The sequence below is a fragment of the Pleurodeles waltl genome, chromosome 6 (genome assembly GCF_031143425.1).
Source record: "Pleurodeles waltl isolate 20211129_DDA chromosome 6, aPleWal1.hap1.20221129, whole genome shotgun sequence".
NCBI classification, from domain to species: Eukaryota; Metazoa; Chordata; class Amphibia; order Caudata; family Salamandridae; genus Pleurodeles; species Pleurodeles waltl.
The window spans coordinates 1,647,937,066-1,647,959,761 of NC_090445.1; the positions used below are offsets into that span (position 1 = coordinate 1,647,937,066).

At 48.6% G+C, this 22,696-nt stretch overlaps 1 long non-coding RNA gene across 2 annotated transcripts in view; it reads left to right on the forward strand.

Moving 5' to 3' along the window:
- The first annotated feature begins 19,437 nt into the window (after nt 1-19,437).
- Nucleotides 19,438-22,696, forward strand: part of LOC138302197 (uncharacterized) — a 342,251-nt gene continuing 338,992 nt past the window's right edge. For both annotated transcript variants that reach the window (XR_011205332.1, XR_011205331.1), the window contains exon 1: nt 19,438-19,660. This is a non-coding gene — a long non-coding RNA (uncharacterized lncRNA). The remainder of the gene's footprint in view (nt 19,661-22,696) is intronic.

Sequence of the window (22,696 nt, forward strand, 5' to 3'; positions counted from 1 at the left end):
CTTGTCTTGCTGGATGCCCCTCTGTCTCCTCACACAATTGGCGACACCCTGGTCCCTCCTGGGCCACAGCAGCATCCAAAAACCCTAACCGCGACCCTTGCAGCTAGCAAGGCTTGTTTGCGGTCTTTCTGCTTGGAAACACCTCTGCACAACTCTTCACGACGTGGGACATCCATCCTCCAAAGGGGAAGTTTCTAGCCCTTGTCGTTCTTGCAGAATCCACAGCTTCTACCATCCAGTGGCAGCTTCTTTGCACCCACAGCTGGCATTTCCTGGGCATCTGCCCACTCCCGACTTGATCGTGACTTTTGGTCTTGGTCCCCTTGTTCCACAGGTACTCTCCTCAGGAAATCCATTGTTGTTGCATTGCTGGTGTTGGTCTTCCTTGCAGAATTCCCCTATCACGACTTCTGTGCTCTTTGGGGAACTTAGGTGCACTTTGCACCCACTTTTCAGGGTCTTGGGGTGGGCTATTTTTCTGACCCTCACTGTTTTCTTACAGTCACAGCGACCCTCTACAAGGTCACATAGGTTTGGGGTCCATTCGTGGTTCGCATTCCACTTCTAGAGTATATGGTTTGTGTTGCCCCTATCCCTATGTGCCCCCATTGCATTCTATTGTGACTATACATTGTTTGCACTGTTTTCTATTGCTATTACTGCATATTTTGGTATTCTGTACATATATCTTGTGTATATTTGCTATCCTCATTCTGAGGGTACTCACTGAGATACTTTGGCATATTGTCATAAAAATAAAGTACCTTTATTTTTAGTATATCTGTGTATTGTGTTTTCTTATGATATTGTGCATATGACACTAGTGGTACTGTAGGAGCTTCACTCGTCTCCTAGTTCAGCCTAAGCTGCTCTGCTAAGCTACCTTTTCTATCAGCCTAAGCTGCTAGACACCCCTCTACACTAATAAGGGATACCTGGACCTGGTGCAAGGTGTAAGTTCCCCTTGGTACCCACTACAAGCCAGGCCAGCCTCCTACAGTAGTATTCTCACTTGAGTGCGGCATTACACTGAAACAAGTTTCTCACTTTAATTATTATTGAATCCTCCAGTTTTAACTTTTTTTTTTGGGGTCGCCCCTCTCATTTGCAGTACATTCTCGGGCACTATATTCCTTTGAGTCCTATCTCACATCTCTTCATAGGTTTGAAAGGTGGTTGCCTAAATCGCAGACCTAATTTTTCAGAAACTTTTACTTCACGGGCTGTGCCATACTTTGAAATATGATATGCAACTGATCACTTTTATTATGTGTGTATCACATACAAGAGAGCACAGCGCATGTTTTTCAGGGGCACCCACTTCGTCAACCTTCTATTTAAAAATGTTTAAAGGTAGCATTGGAATTCTTCCTAAACGAAATGACAAGGAACTAGCAAAGTACTACCGGAATTATAGAGGCCATTCAACTCAGGAGTAAGTGTGAACTTGTAGTAGCGAGTGCTTGGATCAAGCTGGATAAGGAACTTGGTGGTATCAGGGTTATTCACTGCTCCGTCTCAGGAATTGGATTGGCGTTGGTGTTCATGAATTCACTGAGGTCATGGTAGTCCACACATAGGGGGTCATTACAACATTGGCGGTAAAAGGCGCTTACCGCCGTGCAGAAGCCCGCCAATACACCGCGGCGGCGGCGGTAGACCGCCACAGCTATTATGACACACATCTCGGAATCCGCCGAAATTCAGACACCCACACAATCCCGCCACACCAAAGGTCAGCGATAAACATGCGGAAACAAATCCTCCACCTCCACGCCAACAGAAACACGCCCATGCCATTACGACCCACGAATCCACGCGGCGGTCTTTCAAACGCGGTATTCCATTGGCGGTACACACCGCCGCGCTCAAAATACACACACATCTCCAAAACACCGTCACATTGGACAATTACAAATACACGCACCTGATACACATACACACACCACTCCCACACATCCAATACAATATAAAACACACACCCACATCACCCACAAACCCCTACAACCAAAAATTCAGAGAGAAGGCGAGAGAGAGAGCACAGAATAGACAACCCCATCACACAGAGGCACACAACACCATCACCCACACAACACCCACGCACAAAACACCACCTACAACTACACTCACCACAACCATCAACACATACACCACCCCACACATCACACACAACACCCCATGTCACGCCAAAGACACCCCGCTTCTCCGAGGAGGAGCTCAGGGTCATGGTGGAGGAAATCCTACGGGTAGAGCCACAGCTATTTGGCTCACAGGTACAGCACACATCCATTGCCAGGAAGATGGAGCTATGGCAAAGAATAGTGGACAGGGTCAACGCAGTGGGACAGCACCCAAGAAATAGGGAGGACATCAGGAAGAGGTGGAACGACCTACGGGGGAAGGTGCGTTCCACGGTCTCCAGGCACCACATCGCGTTACAGCGGACTGGCGGCGGACCCCCACCTCCTCCCCCTCAACTAACAACATGGGAGGAGCAAGTCTTGTCCATCTTGCATCCTGAGGGCCTCGGAGGAGTTGTTGGAGGAACGGACACTGGTAAGTCAAATCTTCACTATCATATCCCCCACCCTACCTGCATGCTATCACACCCCCCCACCCTCACACCCTCCCCTATCACCCAAACTCCTCACTAATGTACCCATAACACCAACTACACATCCCAACCCCAAGACTTGCATGACACAACTAAGCATAGACACCCATCACTAAAGCATGCCCACTGCACAGACCCAGAACACCCCCCATCCATCAGCACACAACCCCACACACAGGAATGCCTGCACTGGGGTTCACACACACCCAACCATTGCACACCATTACACACACACACATGCAATAATCATGTACTTATACCCCCGCAGGAACCCGAAGGAACGTCACCACACCAGAGGGTCCTGACAACACCACTCCACCCCCAGAAGAGGCCCACAGTGACGACAGCAGCTCTGCCCTACTGGATCTTGATGACCAGCCCGGACCATCGTGGGCCTCAGGACAGTCGTTTCCCTTGCCCAGCCACAGCCCAACAGCGAGCTTACACCCTCTGGTAACACCAGCACAGCACCCACCCAGCGGGCCCAAACCTCCCTACCCAGGACAGGTCAATCAGCGGTGTGTCCACCACTACAGGGCACCCAGGCTAACCCAACACCCCAACAACAACAGGGACCTGGGGGCAGTGGTAGTGGGAACACGGTCCAGGGGACGGAGGCACAGGAACACAGGGGAACTGGGAGGGCTGCTGTGCGACAGAGGGAGGACAGGCCAAGGGAACCAACTCTCCACGAGGCCCTCTCCTCCATCATGGGAGCATACCACCACTCCCAGGAGATGATGGCCATGGTCCTGGACAAGTTGCAGGAGACCCTGCGTCTGCAGGAGGAGCAGTATTTGGGGTTCAGGGAGGAGCTCAGGACCATCGGCTCCGCCCTGGGCACCATCGTAGGGGTGCTGACGGACATTCAAAAGACCTTGAGGGACACCGTGGCACTCCAAGGGGCCCCTGACACTAGTCAGGACGACGAACTGCCCACCACCTCCGCCGGCGCTAGTGGACAGGACGCCCCGCCACAGGACCACCACACCAGCACCCCATCCCCTGCAGACGGACAACCACCACGCAAGCGGTCCCTGAGATCCAGGAACAGGACAGAGCAAGATGGCAAGACCCCCGCCAGGAAATAAGACCACCCTGTTTGTCCCCCCACTGTCCCACTTTGTTACCCTGTCCAAATCGGAACTGCCCCAGCTCCACTTCCTATGCCCAGATGGGCAGTGCACCTGTGAGACTAATAGACTGTACTCTGCCATGGACATTCCTCCACCATCACCCATCCCCATTTCACAACCCCCCTTCATTTTTTAGCAGTAAACACCCTTGAAACACTAAATAAAATGGAGTCAGTCTATGCTTTGTAATTTTGTATTATCAATGACAGTGTCATAATGGGTTACCCATTGGAAGGCTAACATACCAATGTCACACATCACAAGCCCTTCAAGGATGCAAGCAGTTGACACGTAGGTTACCACTTTTGTGAAACTGAAATGGAAGGGGACAACTCAGTTAACAAATAGTGAGTGAAATGTCGGTACAGGATAGAGGTAGACGTGTGAAAGTTAATATAATGTTAAACCTGAAAATGTACTCACCTGTGTTTCACTGGAAATATTGCTGTATGACTGACTCCCTGTTGTCGTTTTCTTCTTCCTCAGCTTCATCCTCATCACTGTCCACAGGCTCCACAGGCTCCACAGCTGCTACAACACCGTCATCTGGATCATCCTCCTGTAGAAAAGGCACCTGGCGTCGCAATGCCAAATTATGGAGCATGGAGCAGGCGATGATGATGTCGCACACCTTCTTCGGTGAGTGGAATAGGGACCCACCTGTCAAATGGAGGCACCTGAACCTGGCCTTCAGGAGGCGGAAGGTGCGTTCGATCACCCTCCTAGTCCGCCCATGGGCCTCATTGTACCGTTCCTCTGCCCTGGTCCTGGGATTCCTCACTGGGGTCAATAGCCAGGACAGGTTGGGGTAACCAGAGTCCCCCAATAGCCATACACGGTGCCTCTGGAGTTGACCCATCATATCAGGGATGCTGCTATTGCGCAGGATGTAGGCGTCATGCACAGAGCCAGGGAACATAGCATTTACCTGTGAGATGTACTGGTCTGCCAAACAGACCATCTGGACATTCATCGAATGATAACTCTTCCTGTTCCTGTACACCTGTTCACTCCTGCGGGGGGAACCAGAGCTACATGGGTCCCATCAATGGCACCTATGACGTTGGGGATAAGTCCAAGGGCATAGAAGTCACCTTTCACTGTAGGCAAATCCTCCACCTCAGGGAAAATGATGTGTCTCCTTACGTGTTTCAGCAGGGCAGCCAACACTCTGGACAAGACGTTGGAAAACATAGGCTGGGACATCCCTGATGCCATGGCCACAGTTGTCTGAAAAGACCCACTTGCAAGGAAATGGAGCACTGACAGCACCTGCACGTCAGGGGGGATTCCAGTCAAATGGCGGATTGGTGACATCAGGTCTGGCTCCAACTGGGTACATAGTTCCTGGATAGTGGCACGGTCAAACCTGTAGGTGACGATTAAATGTCTCTCTTCCATTGTCAACAGGTCCACCAGCGGTCGGTACACCAGAGGATTCCGACATCTTCTCATATGTCCCAGCTGACTTTGCCTAGGAAGGACAACAGCGAATAAACAGTCACTATTCCTCCAGGTATGTACCCACAGTCACACACAAGACTACACCAGACAATAAACCCTTCCTGGATGTGTGTTGAGTGTAGGCCTCCGTATGTGTGACACAGTAGTAAATGAAGCCATGTGGGCCCCTGAAATGGCGGCTGCCTGACCTCTAAACTGGGACAATGGGATTGTGGGGTAACAGCGCTGGCGTTGCACACCGTCGCGGTAGGCGGTCGTAGACTGCGGCGCAATGCTGCATTGGTTAACATTGGACCCTATGGGTCCCAGGAGCCAATGAACAGGTGCGCCGGCGGTGATGATGCGCACCGGCGCGCACGGCACCGCCGCGGACGTCACCGCCATTTTCTATCTGTTCAATCACTAGATACCTGACCTTCGACAGGAGAGGACCTACACTGCTAGTGCTGCTGTGACCTCGGTCTGGAAGCGACAATGGCTGCTGCATCTGGGGAAAGGGCCCCTGCCTTCACTGCACAGGAGTTGGAGAAACTTGTGGATGGGGCCCTCCCCCAGTACATGCTACTCTACGGTCCTCCAGACCAACAGGTTAGTAAACAGGGAGCACGTTGTATGGGCTAGGCCGGGGTGGACAGGGCTGGGTGGAAGAGGGAAGGGGGCAGAGTTGATACTACAGTAAAGCATGGGAATAAAAGGACCACATGGCCAGAGTAGGGAGCGGGCCACTCACAACGACGGTGCAGTTGGTAATGACTGTTCCTCTTTCCTTGTGCATGTCATGTAGGTCAGCGCCCACCAGAAGAGGGACATTTGGCGTGCCATCACCAAGGAGGTCCGGACCCTGGGGGCCCACCAGAGATGATGCACCCACTGCCGTAAGAGATGGGAGGACATTCGCCGCTGCAGCAAGAAGACGGCGGAGGCTCAGCTGGGGATGGCCTCCCAACGTGGGAGGGGTGCCCGTCGCACCATGACACCCCTGATGTTCCGGATCCTGGCGGTGGCCTACCCGGAGTTGGATGGGCGCTTAAGGACATCACAGCAGACACAAGGGGGTGAGTACAACCTCATTCTGCGGACTTTGTGTGCAGTGGAGGGGTCTGGGTGGGGGAGGTGGGCTGTGTGTGTCCCTAGGCCAGGGCGAGTTAGGTAGGCAAGGCCTCTCCGTAATGTGTGCCACTCTACCCCACCTCAGAAGAGTGCCAAGTTGAGGTATAGTTGCCCCTATGGCATCCATGTGCGCAGATTTCCACCATTGCCATGTAGGCCATATCCCTGAAATTGCATGTGCAGAGGCCAGGAGCACGGCGTAATGCATGGGCCTGCTGAGTCTGTCTTGTCCGCCAACGGTAGCGGTATGCCATGCACTACTACTCTCTTTGTTCTGTCTCCCCCCCCCTTTTCCTTCTCTCCCTGTCCTTTTGTACATCAGCATCATCAGGCGGAGGTACAGTGGCACCAGAGCACGAGGGAGCTGCATCCCACATGGCCACGGAGGGCCACACCACAGACTCTGAATGCACCAGTGGGACGGGGGCGAGGGGAGCTTCACGTCGGCCACCGGATCACCAACCAGCGACACAGACTCGTCCGCCGATGGGAGCTCCCCTACCAGCACCGCCCTCCCAGCAGCCCCTCAACGTTCGCCCCATGCCCGCTCACCCAGGAGGGTGGGCATCACCTTCGCCCCAGGCACCTCAGGCCCTGCACCAGTCACCCCTGCTGCCCTCAGTGAGGAGGCCATTGACCTCCTCAGGTCACTCACTGTTGGGCAGTCTACCATTGTGAATGCCATCCAGGGTGTAGAACGAGAGTTGCAACACGGTAATGCATTCCTGGAGGGCATTCATTCTGGTCAGGCTTCCCTTCAGCGAACCCTGCAATCTCTGGCCTCAGCACTGATGGCAGCCATTGTCCCTGTGTGCAGCCTCCCCCCTCCAACTTCCTCCACCCAGACCCAATCCCCTGTACCCCAGCCCATCCCAAGCACACCTACAGACCAGCATGCACACAAGTCAACACACACAAGTAGCTCAAGCAAACATAGGCACCACACACCACAGGCACTCACGCAAGCCTCACCCACATAAAGACACTACAACATCCACTGTCTCCACTGTGTCCCCCTCCTCCTCTTCTCCCTCCTCCCTCCTCCCTCCCAGTCTCGTCTACACACACACCTGCATGCACCACATCTACAGGCACTAGGACTCGCACCAGAACACCGAGCACCACAAGCCGCTCACCTGCACTCACCACCTCCACTGTCATTTACACGTCCCCTGTGTCCTCTCCCAGTGTGTCTGTGACGCCCCCTCCCAAAGTACACAAACCCCGGCAATCACTCACCCAACATCCATCCACCTCACGACAGCCTCCAGTACCTGCACCCAAAACACCTAAAGTGACACCTCCTACAACCACCTCCTCTTCCTCCACTCCCAGAGCCCCTCCAGCTACCCATCCCAGTGTCCGTCAGAAACTGTCCCTATGTCAAATTGACCTTTTTGCCCCCACCCCTCCTCCAATTCATCAGTCCCGTCGTAGAGCCTCAGCCAAAAAGCCTCCAGTACCAGTGGTGCGTGTTCCAGGTTTTTGGAGTGCATCGTCCACCAGGGCAGGCAGTAGGACCCGGAGCCAAGACACTGGCAGCCCACCCCTTGTAAAGGCTCTGAAATTGGGGAGTGGACGACGGGACCGTCTTAAGACTCCTGGTGGGACAACAAGTGACATGGGATCGAAGGCGATTGGTGAGTCAGCTGTAACTCCAAAGAAGGTGGGGAAGGTCCAGAGGAAGTCTCCCCAGCCTGTTGTGAGTGTCACGGCGGAGAAGTGCGCCATCATTTCCGGCGGTCCAGACACAACCGCCAGCACTGTCGTCACTGGTCCAGAGACCACCGCCGGAGTCACAGCCCAGGAGGGCCCAAGTATCGTCACTGCTCAGGAGACCACCGCCACCGCCAGAGTCATAGCCCAGGAGGGCCCAAGTATCATCACTGGTCAGGAGACCACCGCCGGAGTCACAGCCCAAGAGGGCCCAAGTATCGTCACTGGTCAGGAGACCACCGCCACCGCCAGAGTCACAGCCCAGGAGGGCCCAAGTATCGTCACTGGTCAGGAGACCACCGCCACCGCCAGAGTCACAGCCCAGGAGGGCCCGAGTATCGTCACTGGTCAGGAGACCACCGCCGGAGTCACAGCCCAGGAGGGCCCAAGTATCATCACTGGTCAGGAGACCACCGCCACCGCCAGAGTCACAGCCCAGGAGGGCCCAAGTATCGTCACTGGTCAGGAGACCACTGCCGGAGTCACAGCCCAGGAGGGCCCGAGTATCGTTACTGGTCCAGAGACCACCGCCGGAGTCACAGCCCAGGAGGGGACAGGATGCCACAGCCCCGCTGGCCAATGATGGAACGTCATGCCACACATCAATGTCCAGTGTGGAGATCGTCAAGCCACACACCAATGTCCAGTGTGGAGATCGTCATGCCACACACCAATGTCCAGTATGGAGATCGTCATGCCACACACCAATGTCCAGTGTGGAGATCGTCATGCCACACACCAATGTCAGTATCATAACCGCCATGGCAAAGCACAGCTGAACAGTCCCGAACCGCCATGTCAAAGCACTGCTGAACAGGGCAAAGACCGCCATGTCAAAGCACCGCTGAACAGGGCAAAGACCGCCATGGCAAAGCACCGCTGAACAGGGCAAAGACCGCCATGTCAAAGCACCGCTGAACAGGGCAAAGACCGACATGGCAAAGCACCGCTGAACAGTCCCGAACCGCCATGGCAAAGCACTGCTGAACAGTCCTGAACCGCCATGTCAAAGCACCGCTGAACAGGGCAAAGACCGCCATGGCAAAGCACCGCTGAACAGGGCAAAGACCGCCATGTCAAAGCACCGCTGAACAGGGCAAAGACCGACATGGCAAAGCACCGCTGAACAGTCCTGAACCGCCATGGCAAAGCACCGCTGAACAGTCCTGAACCGCCATGTCAAAGCACCGCTGAACAGGGCAAAGACCGCCATGTCAAAACACCGCTGAACAGGGCATGCACCGTGTAGGAATGAATGTACCGCCACATCAGGCATCCTTATCCCATGTGCAGCTGGGACAGTGACAGGACAGGAACTTTCACGGGGAGACTCATCCAGTCTGGGCACCAGTCCCCCTCCAGAACCAGTGGAGACTGTCATCCACTTGTGAGACTGTGGCTTTGCACTCCCCAGGATGGCACAGTGGGCACCCCACCCACTGTAGAGACTTGAGAGACTGTGGCTTTGCACTCCCCAGGATGGCACAGTGGGCACCCCACCCACTGTAGAGACTTGAGAGACTGTGGCTTTGCACTCCCCAGGATGGCACAGTGGGCAACCACCCACTGTAGAGACTTGAGAGACTGTGGCTTTGCACTCCCCAGGATGGCACAGTGGGCAAGCCACCCACTGTAGAGACTTGAGAGACTGTGGCTTTGTACTCCCCAGGATACATCAATGGGCATGGAGCCCCGTCGTGGATGTGGCTTTGCAGTCACCCGGCTGAGGTGCCCCCCCTTCCCTTCCCCCTGAGGTGCCTGTAGTATTTCTATCTGATGCCCCGGCAGTCTTCTCTCGGATTTTGGTCAGGTATCTATTGTGGGCCTCGCCCATGCATTTTTGGACTGTTGGTGCACGGACATTGTTGTGTACATATCTGCACTACTTCTTGTATTGTATATATAATTATGAGTGATTTAGAGATATATATCTGTATATTTTTGTATGACATGTATATTGGCACATTACAATGTTTGACCGAAATTCGCATTGTCTTTGCATTCTTCCGGGGGGATTGTGGGTTGTTAATGTGATATTTTTGACTGCATTGGTGTGTATGTTGTAATATGCGAGGGTGGGGGTGTTTGGTGGGTGTCCCCCTGACTTTTGCCTCCCCCTCCCCCGTGTCGTAGATGCAGTACTCACCGATATCTTCTGCGCCTACGTTGCTGTTGGTCGTAAACAAGCAGAAAGACAAGGGCAGGTAGTATTTGGAGTTCCGGGTCCATGGAGTCGTCGTTCCTCGTGGGATGTGTTGAGGTGAGTGTTTTCCCATTGCAAAAGCTGTTTCTGCCGTGTTTTTATCCACGGTGAATCCGCCCCGGAAAAGGTGGCGGATTGGCCTGTTGTAATAGTGTGGGCGGTACATTGTCTCCCGCCTGTCTGTTGGCGGTAACCGCTGCGCTGCTTGTCTGTACCGCCGTGGCAGGCAGTGTGTTAAAGTGGCTGTCTTTGTTGGTGGTTTCCGCCAGGGTCATAATTCAATTTTTTGGTCCGCCGGCCTGTTTGCGGTATTACCGCACCTTTTCCACCGTCCGCCAGGGTTGTAATGACCACCATAATCTCATCTTTGTGGTAACTTAAGCAGGCACAAACTACTGGACTTGCACATGGACTCCATAACATATCGGGCTCCTAGCTCCAAAACTCTGATAGCTCTTCTTTGAAGCAGTTGAGAACCTCGTGTGACATACTCTATACACAACTCTTCACAGGAAGACCGCCACATTATCTATGTCATGTTTACACACCTGCACTAGGCCAACCGACAGTAAGACTAGGCCTGACAATAGCTGTATGACAACTCTGTGCTGGTATTGTGATATAGGTGTTAGATATGGAGGGAGACTGACACAAATTTGGAACGGTATTATTGTCCTCCTCATCCTTTTCTCCACTTCCCAGAATCACTGTCACCTCCACAAGACGGAGATCTGACTTAAAATGATTGATGTGATACACCCAGTGAGGACCTTGCCCAGAATCTAAGTCAACAACATAGTGGACTTCACTGACCTTCTTCAGAACAGCTAAGGGTCCAGCTCATTATTCCTCAAGAGCCCAGGAATAAATGACCTTCATGATCATACCCTCTTGTCCTTCATAGTACCAAGTCAGTGTCTCTTTCTAATTGTACCGTTCCTTAAGGAGTTCTTGACTTGCCTAAAGATTACTTTTCCTTGTGCATCAGTTGGATAAGCTTACTCCTCAGGCCAAAGACTTCAATCATCTATGAGAGACCTTGAGTTTCCTTGGCACCCCTCCATCACAAACGTCAGTGGCCCACAGACAGGATGTCCATTAATACACTCACAGAGAATAAACTTGCACCCTTCTATGAACTCCGCATACATTAAAAGATGGTGTGGCGAGAGAATGTCCAACTTCTTCCTCCAAGACCGCTTAGAAGTACTCCTTTTCTTTGAGAGTTTAGTTAGCCCTCTCAGCTAATTCATTTGTTTTTGGGGCGTAAAGACGTTAAAAACATTTAGGTTATGACAACCATATCCTACATGGCCTTTGTGTATGTTGAAAGGAATTCCTGAGATCACTGCTCTAGGTAAACTATCCCACTTCAAGGACTCACCAGGCTGAGCACACAGGACTAGGCAGATGTCAAAAGGAGCAGAACCACAGACGTGTGGCCAAGAGTACCTCGGTGCCAGTGTACTGCCTTTGTGACACTGGCACAAACATGCAGGTCGACTAAACCTTATTAACCATTGATATCTTCCACACACAGAAAGGAAGCACTTGAAGATGCAGTGATTGAGCTGCACAGAAGTATATCTGCTGATTGTCAATATCAGCTGCAGTCTGCCCTGGACCCACCTTTCCTTTTCCAGTGTGTGCTCAGTCGAGCACTTGTACTGGAACTGCTGTCATTACCAGTCCATTGTGGCACAATACATGTGGCAGGACAACACTCTCAGGGACTCTGTCTGCTCACGTCTCTTTCTAGTGTTCTATCTACTTATTATGGGCCTGCGGGCACCCAAAAGAAGTGACATATCAACAATGTTTTTCTCACTGGATTTTTTACATACATTACCTAGAATTTCCACTCTTAACGACACTTATGGTTATCATCTGGGCAGTGTTTACCAACTCAGTGAATATTTTCCTATGAAGGCCAGTTAAGATTGATAAAAGTGTGTATCATTGCCATTTTATAATCCAAACTTAAAATGGACAATAAATTAAATAATAATATCAGAAGAGTTTTACAGCTTGTGTGTATTTTGCTCAAATTCAAATTACATGCCTTTTGAATGAGACATCTGGATAGGCTCAAATGTTAATGACTCTGCAGGCATTGCGTGGGTTTTCCAGATAGGCAGAAACAGGTTTTGGGTTGCTTGTGTTCCCTTCAGGAGGAGGTCTTACCTGCCAGTTTAGATGAACTATTCCCATGAGGAGCAGGTTCGGTACTGATTTTTTTAAGGCCGGCCACTGACTGAAGTGGCATGGTGGGTGAAAAACAGTAAACTGGATTGCATCCCTGAATGATCTCCAATAGCTGAGATGAATTCAAATATTCTGAAAAATAACCTTGTTGTTTGTGCAGTTGTGGTTTTCCCACAAGCATTGCTGGAGTGACCTGTCCTACTCCTTAGTTGATCTACACTTTCACCCACTTATTTCAACTATGTTTGTAGGTTGTCGAGCCCGGGCATCCATGGTATGAGTGCCTTTCCATTTTGTCCTGGATAAGATTTCTCACATTCAGCAACTCCCCATGCTTTTATGCACCAGCATTTGAAGTGCCATGCTCCCTCCACATCATCAAACCTCAACCCATCCACCATGTCCCATACAGACCAAACTACAAACAATAATCTTTCAGCTATGTACTCCAAAGGAAGTCCATGGACCTGATGCAAATTGAAACACGTCAATATCTTGCCTAGAGTGCAAAAAGCTGCATAAATAATAAATCCAGAAAGCACTTCTGGCCCCACTGACACTGGGAAATACTATAGAAATAGTGGGAGTACAGGTTTTTCACAAGAGTCTGGAGCCACGTACGTAGTTCTTTGTTTCGTGTTGGGCCCTTAAGTGAGAGCCATAGTCTGGTAGCTCATGCTAGAGCTTCATCCTCCATCAACCTGTCCACAGCTGTTAGGCTTCACCACAGCACGCAGGCACCACATTCTCACAGCATCCACAGTGAATATTTTACAGCATGCTCACTCAGCCCATCGGAATGCAGAACAAATCAAACATTCACCCCCAGTCACAGATCTGGGTTTAATCCATCAGTTTTTTTGCTTGTCATGCCATTCCAGCTCAGACCCAGCCAAATGCAAATCAGTCTTGACCCTGTTCCCCATGGGAACAGTCCAGCCCGAACTGCCAGGCCAGGTCCTCACTGGCCAGAAACAAGCATCCTGGGACTGGTTTCAGAGTATCACCCTTCATCAGCCAGGCTAGCTTGAACCTGGTGGCATAGCAAGCACGGGACCCACGTCTGGGAATACCCTTCCCACTTGGGGCGACAAATTCAAAAACAACAGAAGATGGACAGGATGCAGAACAAATCAAACATTCACCCCCAGTCACAGATCTGGGTTCAATCCACCAGTTTTTTTGCTTGTCATGCCATTCCAGCTCAGACCCAACCATATGCAAATCAGTCTTGACCCTGTTCCCCATGGGAACAGTCCAGCCCTAACTGCCAGGCCAGGTCCTCCCTGGACCAGAAACAAGCATCCTGGGACTGGTTTCAGAGTATCACCCTTCATCAGCCAGGTTAGCTTGAATCTGTTGGCATAGCAAGCATGGAACCCATGTCTGGGCATAGCCTTCCCACTTTGGGCGACAAATGCAAAAACAACAGAAGATCGCGTGACTACAGCATCACTTTTCCTTACACAAAGTACAAATCAGTCATGCCTCCTCTGCAGAAATGCCAATAAAATATAAGAACTGCTTAAACTATGCCCATATTAGAACTAAAAAAGCAAAACTAAGTAAATTGCCCATTTTAGAATTGAGAGGATTTTACATAAATTTTCATTGAATAACCAGCTCCTGGCCATTGGATCATCAGAAAACATGATGAAATGATGGTTATTGCCCTCAGAGAAAGGTGGGAAGAATATCTATGATTCTGGAAAGCTAGATCATTACTTTGATGTAGTATTGTATAATAATTGCTACTCCTTACAAGGCACTATAGCACTTTACTGTGGGTAGCAGTCTGCCCTTCAGTGCAACATTAGTTATTGTTTGGTTGCAAGGATTTGGTCTCTAAGTATTTCACTGAATAGCGGGAATAATGGTATCAATTATCTCTTCAATTTGACAGTTTCAAATTTGATTTAACTAATTACTTTACTATGGCAAAACAGTTTCAGAAAAAAACTGTCTAATATAAGTTGTCAACAACCTATCAAGAAGAACTACAACACTTTCCAACAAATTATGTTGCTGCAAAAAATAGTGATTTGAATGCTAACTTATCCATTGTCTCACTTAGATGCAGTAAACTGATCGATATATTTCGTTTTTTGCTTAAGGACAACTGCATACATACAGAGTGCATAATTTGTAAACAATAGTGTTGGTGCCCAAAACTCTGCTCAGAATCCCGTGGCTGGTGCTATTAAACATCAGCACACCGAATACCAAAGCTGCATAGGGCAAGGGCCGCTCCTCGGGGGCAAATTATTTCTAGGCCACTTTTAAATCCACTAGACACCAGGGATCATTTTATTAATTTTTTTTTCATGTTTGGGGAGCGACCCCTTGGGCAAGGGTCGTTCCGGGGGGGGGGGGTGCAAATTATTATTAGGCCATTTCTGCCCCCACTAGATACCAGGGATTTTTTTTTTTTGTACTTGCGCATAAGGGGAGCGGCCCCTTGGGGAAGGGCCGCTCCCCAGGGGGGCAAATGATTTTTAGGCCATTTCTGCCCCCCGGGGGGGGGGGAGCAGAAAACCATCAGACACCAGGGATAATTTTTTTTGTTTATTTTTATTTTTTTTATGTTTGGAGAGTGACCCCTTGGGCAAGGGTCACTCCCAGAGGGGACAAATTATTATTAGGCCATTTTTGCCCCCTGGGGGCAGATCGGCCTTGCGATCACCACTAGACACCAGGGATTATTGCTTTTTTTCATACTTGCGCATAAGGGGTGCAGCCCCTTGGGCAAGGGCCGCTCCCCAGGGGGGCAAATGATTTTTAGGCTATTTCTGCCAACCCTGGGGGCAGACCGGCCTAATGTTATTAGGCCGATCAGCCCACAGGGGGAGGCAGAAAACCACTAGACACCAGGGATATATTTTTTTTGTTTATTTTTATTTTTTTATGTTTGGGGAGTGACCCTTAAGGCAAGGGTCGTTCCCGGGGGGGGGGGGGAATGGGGAATTATTTTTAGGCCATTTCTGCACCCGGGGGGGAGGGCAGAAACCAGAAGACACCAGGGAATTTTTCTTTTTTGTATACTAGCGCATAAGGGGAGCTGCCCCTTTGGCAAGGGCCACTCCCCACGGGGGAAATATTTTTAGGCCTTTTCTGCCCCCCCTGGGGGCAGATCGGCCTAATACAATTAGGCCGATCTGCCCCCAGGGGGGGCAGAAACCTCTAGACACTAGGGATCTATATTTTTTTATTTACTTTATGTTTTTATGTATGGGGAGCGACCCCTTAGACAAGGGTCGCTCCCCTGGGGGGGCATATGGTATTTAGGCCATTTATGCCCCCCTTGGGGGCAGATTGGCCTATTTTTGTTTGGCCAATCTGTCCCCAAAGGGGGTAGAAACCTCTAGACACCATGGATTGGTGTGTGTGTATGTGTGTGTTTAGTTTGGGGGTGGCAGCCCCTTGGGCAAGGGTCGCTCCCCATGGGGGCACTCTACTGTTGGCCATAACTGCCCCCCTTGGGGGCAGATTGGCCTATTTTTGGAAGGCCCATCTGCCCCCAAGGGGGGCAGAAAGCCCACCAGAGACCAGGGAAGATTTTTTTTTCAAAATAAGAGGTTGAGGGTATGGCCATACCCCAACCCCAAATAAATGGGGCCAAAGTTGTTCTGCCCACAAGTGGGCAGATTGGGCAATTACTCCCGATCCACACCCCGGGGGGACATAAAGTCTACTAGATGCCAGAGAATAAAAAAAATAAAAGAAAATAGTGGGGTGGTGGTAACCAACCAGTATGGGCCTGGTTATGCCCCCACCCGAACTGAAGGGGCTAACAGTCATTCAGCTCTCCCCGCACACTAAAACATCTTATCCCATGGCAAGCTAGAGGAAATGTGATTATTTTTGTTTTTGTTTTACATTTGGGCCATGAGAGCTTGGTAACTATAAAAATCGTCCCACTTGGAATGGTGAGGGCTGCACTTTTTTTTACTTTGGGACGCTGCCATGTAAAAAATTCCACAAGACCTAGACACATCTGAAAACTAAACATCTAGTTGATTCCAGGGTGGTGTACTTCACATGCACCCCGCACCATTTCCTTACCCACAATGCCCTGCAAACCTCCAACTTTGCTGGAAAGCACGCATTTTCCCAAATTTTTGTGATGGAACCTTCTGGAATCTGCAGGAATCCACAAAATTCCTACCACCCAGCATTGTCTCATCTATTCCGATAACATTTCTGCAGCACTTGTCAACCTAATAATGTTTTTTTTCAAACTGCCCTTTTGGTCCCACTTTGGTTCCCCCTCAATTTCGACGTGTTTTTGGCTCTTCCCTGCCACAAACACTTGGCCCACCTACACAAGTGAGGTATCATTTTTACCAGGAGACTGATGGGAACATTTGTCCTGGTGCAGTGATCCCACACAGAAATGTGATTTATTTAGCAAAATTTGAGGTTTGCTGAGGATTCTGGGTAAGAAACATTGGGGGATCCACGCAAGTCACACCTCCCTTGACTCCCTCGGGTGTCTAGTTTTCAGAAATGTCTGGGTTTGGTAGGTTTCCCTAGATGGCTGCTGAGCCCAGGACCAAAAACACAGGTGCCACCCCGCAAAAACAGGTATTTTTCTATTTGATAATTTTGATGTGTCCAGATAGTGTTTTGGGTCATTTTCTGTTGCGAGCACAAGGCCTACCCACACAAGTGAGGTACTATTTGTATTGGGAGACTTGGGAGAACGCTGAGTGGAAGGAAATTTGTGGCTCCTCTCAGATTCCAAAACTTTATGTCACCGAAATGTGAAGAAAAAGTGTTTTTTAGCCAAATTTAGCATAGGATTCTGGGTAACAGAACCTGGTGAGAGCCCCACAAGTCACCCCATCTTGGATTTTCCTAGGTCTCTAGTTTTCAAAAATGCACAGGTTTAGTAGGTTTCCCTAGGTGCCGGCTGAGCTAGAGGCCAAAATCCACAAGTAGGCACTTTGCAAAAACGCCTCTGTTTTCTTTGAGAAAATGTGATGTGTCCACTTTGTGTCTTGGGGCATTTCCTGTCATGGGCACTAGATCTACCCACACAAGTGAGGTACCATTTTTATCGGGAGACTTGGGGGAACGCTGGGTGGAAGGAAATTTGTGGCTCCTCTCAGATTCCAGAACTTACTGTCACTGAAATGTGAGAAAAAAGTGTTTTTTAAGCCAAATTTTGAGGTTTGCAAAGGATTCTGGGTAACAGAACATGGTGAGAGCCCCACAAGTCACCCCGTCTTGGATTCCCCTATGTCTCTAGTTTTCAAAAATGCACAGGTTTGGTATGTTTCCCTAGATGCCGGCTGAGCTAGAGGCCAAAATCCACAGGTAGGCACTTTGCAAAAAACACCTCTGTTTTCTGTGGAAAAATGTGATGTGTCCACGTTGTGTTTTAGGGCATTTCCTGTCGCGGGTACTAGGCATACCCACACAAGTGAGGTACCATTTTTATCGGGAGACTTATAGGAACGCTGGGTGGAAGGAAATTTGTGGCTCCTCTCAGATTCCAGAACTTTCTATCACCGAAATATGAGGAAAAAGCATTTTTTAGCCAAATTTTGAGATTTGCAAAGGATTCTGGGTAACAGAACCTGGTGGGAGCCCCACAAGTCACCCCGTCTTGGATTCCCCTAGGTCTATAGATTTCAAAAATGCACAGGTTGGGTACGTTTCCCTAGGTGCCGGCTGAGCTAGAGGCCAAAATCCACAGGTAGGCACTTTGCAAAAAGCACCTCTGATTTCTTTGGGAAAATGTTATGTGTCCACGTTGTGTTTTGGGGCATTTCCTGTTGCGGGCGCTAGGCCTACTCACACAAGTGAGGTACCATTTTTATCGGGAGACTTGGGGGAACATAGAATAGCAAAACAAGTGTTATTGCCCCTTGTCTTTCTTTACATTTTTTCCTTTCAAATAGAAGACAGTGTGTAAAAAAGACATCTATTTGAGAAATGCCGTGTAATTCACATGCTAGTATGGGCACCCCAGAATTCAGAGATGTGCAAATAACCACTGCTCCTCAACACCTTATCTTGTGCCCATTTTGGAAATACAAAGGTTTTCTTGATACCTATTTTTGACTCTTTATATTTCAGCAAATGAATTGCTGTATACCCGGTATAGAATGAAAACCCACTGCAAGGTCCCGCTCTTTTATTGGCTCTCGGTACCTAGGGTTCTTGATGAACCTACAAGCCCTATATATCTCCGTAACCAGAAGAGTCCAGCAGACGTAACGGTATATTGCTTTAAAAAATCTGACTCTGCAGGAAAAAGTTACAGAGTAAAAAGTAGAGAACAATTTCTGTTTTTTTTACCTCAATTTCAATATTTTTTTATTTCAGTTGTTATTTTCTGCAGGAAACCCTTGTAGGATCTACACAAATTACCCATTGCTGAATTCAGAATTTTGTCTACTTTGCAGAAATGTTTAGGTTTCTGTGAGCCAGCATTGGTCCACACCCGTTTCTGTCACTGACTGGAAGGAGGCTGAGTGCACAAAAAAATCATAAAAATGGGGTATGTCCCAGTAAAATGCCAAAATTGTGTTGAAAAATTAGGTTTTCTGATTCAAGTCTGCCTGTTCCTGAAAGCTGGGAACTGGTGATTTTAGCACTGCAAACCCTTTGTTGATGCCAATTTCAGGGGAAAAAACCACAAGCCTTCTTCTGCAGCCATTTTCCCCATTTTTTAAAGAAAATCGAAAATGTCACTGTATTTTGGCTAAATTCTTGGTCTCCTTCAGGGTAACCCACAAAGTCTGGGTACCTCTAGAATCCCTAGGATATTGGGAAAAAAAGACGCAAATTTGGCGTGGGTAGCTTATGTGGACAAAAAGTTATGAGGGCCTAAGCGCGCCCTGCCCCAAATAGCCAAAAAAATGCCTGGCACCTGAGGGGGAAAAGGCTTGGCAGCGAAGGGGTTAATCATCACTGAGTGCTGAACAGAAAGAAGTGCAACGAAACGAGCCTATGGCCTGATCCGAACATGGCCACTAAAATCTATGGTAAACCGCGCATGCCCAATCTTTGAAGCGCACCACGAATCGTGTGAGGGCCCGCTGTTCAACGTACGCATGCGCATGGAGGTCCGCGGCTGTTCGAAATCCCCGACCCTATGATGGAGATACCCAGCCGTGCTGTCAGCGTGGGGACCCTGTAGGTGAGAGCAAGAGCGGCGAAAGCGTTGCCACTAACTCCAGGCCGCTGCGGAAGTAACAGCAGGTAGTTATTTAAATGTACTGGTTGACATGTGTCCGTGGCTCCAATTTCGGTACTTCACGTCTAATGTTCTCACGGACTTGAAAACGAAAAAAACTGGCAGGCGCACTGGTCCCTGGTGGTTGGTTACTCGTGCGATGTTTGCTGTCATGACTAGTACGTTATCCATCCCCCAGCCCTTACTAGTGAGTATGGTTCTCAACGGAAAATACTGCCAATCTCTAGGCAGTTTAAGATTTTGGAAAGGGCCGGACACGATTCTTGAGTAGTACCCTGAAGTTGTTTATAGTATTCATTTTTACTGTGTTTGCTCAATTTTCAGGCAGTATCATTAAGGCAGCTGTAGAGCACACGTTCAAATGTTTTATTCTTACATTTTCTGTTTAAAGTATGTACGGGCAAGGAGAAAAACATATTGGCTTGACTGGCGAGGTGGCAGCCCTACTAGTGATGTGGGTCCCATCTAATGGCAGGAAAACAATCAGAAAGTAAGTGTAAGACTGCCCACTCCCTGCAATTGGGGAAACAAGCTAGGGCACAAGTCGGGGATGGACGCGGATGTTTAGCGGTCCCATTTTAGAGGGGCGACTAAATCCGGGGAGCTTGAGATGCGTTTGTGATTTCAGTTTTGGCGCACCACTGAATCTGCTCACTTTTTCTAACAGTGAATGGCATCTCATTCATTTAAAATGTCACCTCAGAGTGTTTTCAGACCTCCCCATCCTACCGACAGTGTCCTTTGTTTTTGGGCACAGGGCAGCAAGAGGTTATCCCTAGATGCCTAAATCTACACAATTAACCACTGCAAGACTCAACAAGCTAAGACCGAAGAATAAACAGAAGGTAGTTAACCCTTAAAACAAAGTACACCCAACACATTTTATTACCTTTGCCAACTAGTCTGAAAACTTAATTACCAAGTTTCACACTGTTGTCCTTTTAGCTATTTAGAGCTTCAGTTAAACAACGATAAATTTAAATCATGCATGTAACTTGTAAAATGTAAAACTTAATTGAAAATCTCCATTTCACATTTTTATGCGACTGCATTAATTTTGTTTTTGTAAAGCGCACATGCACTCACGAGGCAATTTTAGACTACAAAAGTCACGGACCATGTCACATTTTTTAATGCAGCAAACGTGGTTGTCTTTAACTTAATATATCATTTTTTTCTAAATGTTTTTGACAACACTGAGAATAACATTGCCACCGCAGTTATGGGGATAGGTAGACAACCTGCTGAACTGTTGACTATTCAGTCCGAAGACCTGTATGCCCCTCCTGGTTTCCCCCCAACAGCTCATTGTGTGACTCTGGACAAATTACTCCATTAATATGCATTTCATTTCCCTTATTTGACATGGACTACGTTTTCTAACATTCTACTTTTACCCTCTTTTTGACAATCAAATTACCCATCTCGGAGGATGGAAGACTAAGGGGGTTATTCCAACTTTGGAGGAAGTGGTAATCCGTCCCAAAAGTGACGGTAAAGTGACGGATATACCACCAGCCGTATTACGAGTCCATTATATCCTATGGAACTCGTAATACGGCTGGTGGTAAATCCGTCACATTTGGGACAGATTACCACCTCCTCCAAAGTTGGAATAACCCCCTAAGTTTGTCTTGAACAGATTCTATCGTATAACCTAAAAAACACTGCATTTATCAGCAGCAAGTGAGAGTTCAAAGCTTAGAGGAAAGACATTTCTTAATCAGTATCTGTATCATCAATTGTATATTTGTTCGTACATCAAGTATGAACATTATGACGTCATTTGCAAATGAGTAACTGTTTGCAAATGCAGGATTTATGCTTTAGACTCTTTTGTTGGCTGAACTATTGCTTTGCGTTAGACAAGTTGATGGACGTGCATGTTTGTTTTTTATGAGTGCATTGTATACATATTTTTCTACACACATTTCAGATACTGTGTATCAGCTTTGGGAGTACAATGAGAGAGATCATAGGCGCATGATGTCACAGCATGTAACTATATTGCATATGCTAATTAGTCTCCCGACTAAGGTTTTTTTTAGGACTTGCGGTGTTTATAAAGCATAGCTCACTCATAAGCCTTCCTGTTTTTTTTCCGTGCTTCGTGGCTGAGATTTAGGACTAGGTGGTACGAGACCACTGTTGGGCTTGGGACTTAATTTTGGCACCCGATGTACCTCCTATGCCAGACATGCTCTGGCAAACTTTTGCTAATTTCTTAACTCTCCTTCTGCCTGTTTAACGTGTTCCGCAGATTGTGCATTTTCTGGAAAATTTGACTGGTGTTATATTTGTTTTCAGCCATGTGTGATTACAGTAATTCGGGTTGCACATGCACGTACTATCGGATGCTGAGTAATCAGTTTGCTCTTGTGTTACTTAAGGGGTGCGCTGAGCAGGTACCTTGTATTTTTCCATTCAGAGTGATTTTCATTCTACCCTTCTGATGCAATGGCATACGATATAGGCAAACACTCTAAGAAGGCCCAACGTGCCTGCCTCTATTTCTGGTTCTTCTAGATCCAGATTCTAATCTCCTCCCCCAAGAGGAGGGAAAAGAGGGGCAAAGGATATGATCATTAACCTGATGATGATGATCATGAAGATGATATCAGACGTGTAGTGTGGGAAATGTTATCTGTGATGTAGTGCAAAGATATTTATGCTACAAACCCTAAAGGGATAGTTCTTCAAGTTCTGGAGAAGATGCAACAGAACTCCTTTCGGATCAAAAAGTATATTGACAGATTTGCAGCCTTAAATTCTATGAGAATACATAAAACGTGGTTTCCTGCAGAAGGGGTGAATTGCAAAATATCAGGACGTGTTTTGAAACAGTTTGAGAACGCAGACTCTTGGATTGCTCTGAGTGCATTTCTGAACTAATGAAAGGCCCTGCCAAGATTATCATTCCCTGCTTCATGTTGAAACGTCACCCCGGAAGACATGGAAAAGAAGATTCTACAATCTGTGATGGTGGATTGTTTTGTGGTCAGTCTGTTAGGGAGAGTGTTTGTCTAAATAAAATATGTTAA